Genomic DNA, 6,003 nt, shown 5'->3' with positions numbered 1-6,003 from the left:
AGAATAAAAAATCCTGTGGATGCTCATAACGCAGAACAGAAGTGAGATCTCTCATAAATACTGTGGTAGATCGACTCTCTCGAATGCTCATAAAGTTAGAAACAGGAATGCTGTCCCTTTAAATTTTCCCCTAGTTTATTTAGGCACAGCATAAACTAGGGCAGGATTTGCAACATAAACGTGGACTTTCTGGCCTAATGGGAAAACAAAACAAAAACAGTCCGTGTTGCTGCAGGGACCTGCTCGTTCAGGAGATAAACATAGGGAACAAAAAGGTCCAACTTTCCTTTAGCTTCACAAACAGCTCTGGCGTTCACATCTCCAGGCACACCCAACACCAAATGACTCAGCAGGCTGAAGATTTACCTCTTAGGCCTGTTTCACACTTCAGTTTTTTCTTGTCAGTTAAAATCCGCCAAAATGGCGGAAAGCGGATCCGTTGGTAACTGAAGTCAACGGATGCCAGTGGACTGGTTTTTTGACGGATCCGTTGGCTGAAGAATTTTAAAGGAACCGCAGTCGAGAGAGAGAGAGATTTTTTTACCGTCCGCCAGAAATGATTTCAGGGTTAAATTTCCGACTGAGATCATTCCTCCGGGCATGCGCAGTACAAAAATGCGGATCCTTCAGCCAAAAAAACGTTACAAGCTCTGTCCGGGCATGTCGGCGGATGCAAAAAAATTGGCGGATCCGCAAAAAAAACGGATCCGACGGATGGCCATCCGTCAAGATCCGCCAGTAATGCAAGTCAATGGGAAAAAAAACGGATCCGCCTAACAAAATGGCGGATCCGTTTTTTTAGTAAAACGGCGGATTTTGACTGATGGAAAAAAACTGAAGTGTGAAACAGGTCTTAAACCACACCCTGGAATGGAAATATGATGAACAGCCTCCCATCCACTCTACAGCTGTTCACTAAACCTGGCCCTAAACATGGCCAAATAACCTCTATCAGCACTTAGTGCGCTGAAGCATTTTTCTAGGTTCATATCGCTGAAGCTAACAACCTTAGTGATACATATCCCCCTCCAGCACTTTGCCAGTGACTTTGTCGCAATACTCACAGACGGGAACCATGTTGGTATACCTTCAAATACAGGATACAGGACTAAGCACCTGCACGTTGCAGGGAACAGCAATACAGCCACCGTTTTCCATTATACAGCGCGGGATTAGAATAACACTATCCTAAACATCCTTGGATCAATCCAGTTAGCGATGGACAGGAGCAGCGGAACAGTCTTGCCACTTGACAGTGATATTATAACCACAAGGTGGATAAAATTATCAGAAAAGCTGAGGGACTAAGTAAACCCTTAATATTCAGCCTATTGTTAGGTAAGGCAGCCTTAGGAACAGGGCAAACACCCTGTATAAGGGGGCTGGACATGAAGAAACAGTATACAGTACATGAGTGTTCATTTATCTAGCATCTTTGAGGGTATTTAGTCATATGGGAAGCAATATATAATTGGTTAATTGTTTATTGCTAAATAAATGTGTCTCTTCTGTCAGAGCAGATGAAGTATCTTAACCCTTTCATTCAAGTCTCTGTTCACACTATCCCTAACAGGGTGACGAATCATTGGTACAACAGATTTGCCATTTAATGTATTTTAATGGGCAGCACGTTGGCTCAGTGCTGCAGCGCTGGGGTCCTGTGTTCAAATCCCACCAAAGACAACATCTGCAAGGATTTTGCATGGGTCTCCTCTGGGTACTCTGGTTTCATCCTACAATCCAAAGACACACTGATAGGGAATCTAGATTGTCAGCCCCAATGGGGACAGTGCTGATAATGTCTGTAAAGTGCTGTGGAATTATTGATGCTATATAAATGAGTGAAATAAATAATGTACCATATTATTCGGACTATAAGATGCACCAGACCATAAGACGCACCTAGGTTTGAGAAGAGGAGGAAATTAGGAAACAAAATGTGGTAAATTCTGTACTTAATCTCCCTTATCCTGGTAAATATGGTCCCCTCATCCCCATCCGGATACACATAGCCCCCCTCATCCCTATCCTGGGATGCATGGCCCACTCATCTCTACCCTGGTAGGCATGGCCCCCTCATCCCTATCCTGGTGTCCATGGCCACAAAAAGGAGGGGTCTCACCCAATTCAGAGGAAGATGTATGCTTTTTCCATCATGACGGCAACTTATTCAGCGACATGGTGGCATTTATCCCAAAATACTCCCCTGAAGAACATTGACGAAGCTCGTCAGGAGAATGGGGAGATGGTCCACTGCTGAACTCTGGAAAAAGCATACATCTTCCTCTGAATTGGGTGAGACCCCTCCTTTTTGTGTGATTTACCATAGAATGTCGTACTGATCCCTTAAAGGGAAAATGTCACCAGATTTGGCCGATACGAGTTACGGTCACCACCTTTCAGGGCTGATATACAGTATTCTATAATGCTGTAAATAAGCCCCCGATCCGACCTGCAAGAGAAGAAAATTAACTTTTATTATATTCACCTGCGGGGCGGTCTGGTCTGATGGGTGCCGCAGGTCTTGGTCCGGAGCCTCCCATCTTCTTGTGATGTCACCCTCCTGCTTGCTTCATGTGGATGACGTGTCCCTGTGTAATATGCAGGTGCTGGGATGCGGTAACACAAATGCTGTAGAGCAGAGATTAACTATATTTAATTGTTCAACAGCAATGATCTCCTCGCAAGGAGATAACAGGGAAAAGGGATGCAAAAACTAAACCGTATAACTACTTGTTTAACTAGGCAGTCTTTTGTTAACAGATTCACCTATCGTGGCTCCGCAGCCCGTCACACTCTGAAGATCCAGTGTGTAGTAGAATGCCGGCGGAGGGTGTAGCGTCTTCAGGTGTCCCCGTTCAACACACGGTCCTGCTTCTGGCGGCAGTGGGCGGCCTCTGGTCTTGCCCGCTAACCCCCTAGTCCATTTAACTGGGGTATAGCTCTCCACAAGGTTCCACTTGGCACGTGTCTCTCTGAACAGCCGCCGTCACCTGAATGGCTGTGCTGTAATGCTCTGCCCGTCGTGCACCTCTCTGTGTGTCAGCCGACACCTGGATGTCCGTACTGTGATGCTCTGTTTGCCGCACGTTCCCCTGCGCACCCGCTGATACGGGTGAGTCTCTCACGCTGCCACCCTGTCTCTGCACGCTGTGGCCTATCTCTTCTCTCACTGCAGCCGCGGTCCACACCTACATTCTGGCGGGAGGCCCTCTTACATTCCCGCGCAACCCCTTTTCTTTTACTCTCCCTGGCCACGCCCCTTCACCTAAGTTACTGGCTCACTCCACCTGCAGTCTCAGTCTCTCCAGCAACAATTTTGGCCCCAGCAGTTCTGGACACGGTGTTTCAGCTGCCCTTGCAGCCCACTCCTCTCTTCTACACCTGCATCATTAGCACAGGCTCCCCGGCATCGTGCTCCTGCGCAGGCGTACTTGTACAGTACAGTGCAGAGCAAAGTACTGCAGTGCGCAGGCATCGGGAAAGGTCAGAGAGGCCTGGCACCTGCGCACTGCAGGAATTTGCGCTGCCCTCAACACATAAGTACGCCTGCGCAGGAGCACGATGCTGGGGAGCATGTGAAGCAAGCAGGAGGACGGCATTTCAAGAAGATGGGAGGCGCCGGACCAAGACCTGCGACACCCCTTGGACCAGACTGGCCCGCAGGTGAATATAATAAAAATTATTTTTCTTCTCTTGCAAGTCGGAACGGGGGCTTATCTACAGCATTATAGAATGCCCACTGGCAACACCCATCCCTCCCACTAAGCCCATATTTAGGGCTTCGGAAGTGCCCAAATACAGAAGATCAGTGCGGGTCCCTAAACCTGCCCACCAGACCCTGGCATTTCTGTTCTTAGTCAGGCTGAGGAGGCTAGGAGCCTCTCCAGTTGAACCAACCCATATGCGACGGGAGGCGGGGACAAGGACTGATGGATCACAAAACCAAGGGAACATCATTAGAGAGACTTTGTCTAAAGGGCCTGTCACACTAAGAGATATCGCTAGCAATATCGCTATAACTTGTGACGTTATAGCGATATTGCTAGCGATATCGCTGTGTCTGATACTTACCAGCGACACGCTCCCCCACTGGTTATCGCTGATCGCGCGAGAACGTCCTGGACCGTTTCTCATCGTCAGCTTCCTGCGGCGCTTCCTGCTGTGACGACGAGCGACGTGTGGAGCCGGGCGGGAGGACGCAGGATTGCCTGGTGTGACAGGTAAGTAGCGACCCCCGTCCCCTGCTATGTCGCTGGGGAGATTTGCCTGTGTGGCAGCTCACTAGCGACCACTTAGCGATGTACCAGCGATCCTGACCGCGTCATATCGCTGGTCAGGATCGCTGGTGCATCGCTAAGTGTGACAGTACCTTTAGGCTAGGGTCACACTTAGCGATGCACCAGCGATCCTGACCAGTGATATGACGCGGTCAGGATTGCTGGTACATCGCTAAGTGGTCGCTAGTGAGCTGCCACACAGGCAGATCTCACCAGCGACATCGCAGGGGTCGGGGGTCGCTACTAACCTGTCACACTAGGCGATCCTGCGTCCCCCCGCCCGGCTCCATGCTGATCTCTCCACAGGAAGCGCCGCAGCAAGCTGACGATGAGAAACAGTCCTGGACGTTCTCGCGCGATCAGCGATGGACAGCGGGGGAGCGGTCGGAGGTAAGTATCAGACACAGCGATGTCGCTAGCAATATCGCTATAACGTCACAAGTTATAGCGATATTGCTAGCGATATCGCTTAGTGTGATAGTACCTTTAGGCTGGGGTCACACTTGCGAGAAACTCGCATGAGTCTCGCATCTTAGTACCTGGCACTGCCGCCGACACTTGGATCGTAGCACTCAGCTGCATAGAAATACATGCTGCCGCACACTCCGTTCCTGAGTGCCGGCGGCAGTGCCGGGTATTGAGATGCGAGATTCGTGCAAGTTTCTCGCAAGTTTGACCCTGGCTTTAATTTGTATGCTGCACCCATGTGTAAATGAATTGCACAGTAAAGTTGAACCTGTTGACCCAGCCCCTAGGTCTTCTGTCTTGTTTGTACCCGGAACCGGTCCAATGGGCGGTGAGGTAACGAGGGCTCCCAAAGAAAAAGTGGGTAAAGAACGCACTCCACCACACCACACACTCCACCCAGACATCTATTTAGAAGAGGGGCTGCGGGGTAATCAGAACTCAGCTGTGGCCCACTGCAGACGCAAACACGCATGCCAAGACCCCGCTTCACTGGCACAAATGAATGACCACTATTAGGCTACCTCACTCACATTTCCCTCAGACCGAGTTATGTCTGAAAGAAATAGGAGAAAAGCAGTCCAGTAGCAGCCGTGAATGGTTGCAGCGCTCACATGACATAACATTAGTGATGAGCGAGTGTGCTCCTTGCTCGGGTGATCTGAGTATTTGGCGTGCTCGGAGATTTCATTTCTGTTGCCGCAGCTGCATGATTTGCGACTGCTAGACAGCCTGAACACATGCAAGGATTGCCTGTTTGTTAGGAAATATCCACATGTATTCAGGCTGTCTAGCAGCCGCGGCAACAGAAACTAAATCTCCGAGCACATCCAAATACTCGGCGATCACCTCTTCTTTGCTGCCTGACGTGGCTCCGGCGCCTGCGCACTGCAGGACTCTGTTCTGCCCTCACCAGGGCAGCCACGATGGGAAGCAAGGAAGAGGACGTCACTGTTAGAAGATGGGAGGCGCCGGACCGCAACACCCATCGGACCGGACCCCCGGGTGAGTATAATCTAACTCTTTTTTCTTATCTTTCAGGTTACATCGGGGGCTTATCTACAGCATTACAGAATGCTATAGATAAGCCCCTGATGGCGGTGCCGGCAGCTCATAGGCCAAAAATGGGGTGACAGATTCCCTTTAATGGAGGCACAGCCTGGCCAGGTAAAGGTACTGGTGGATTTGTCTTCGTAAGAGCTACATGCATATGATAGATTCCCTTTATAACGGTATATAAGACCCTCATTGGGGAACG

Source organism: Dendrobates tinctorius, unplaced genomic scaffold (assembly GCF_039654945.1).
Source record: "Dendrobates tinctorius isolate UK_male_01 unplaced genomic scaffold, ASM3965494v1 ptg000011l, whole genome shotgun sequence".
NCBI classification, from domain to species: domain Eukaryota; kingdom Metazoa; phylum Chordata; class Amphibia; order Anura; family Dendrobatidae; genus Dendrobates; species Dendrobates tinctorius.
This window is presented reverse-complemented; position numbering follows the sequence as displayed.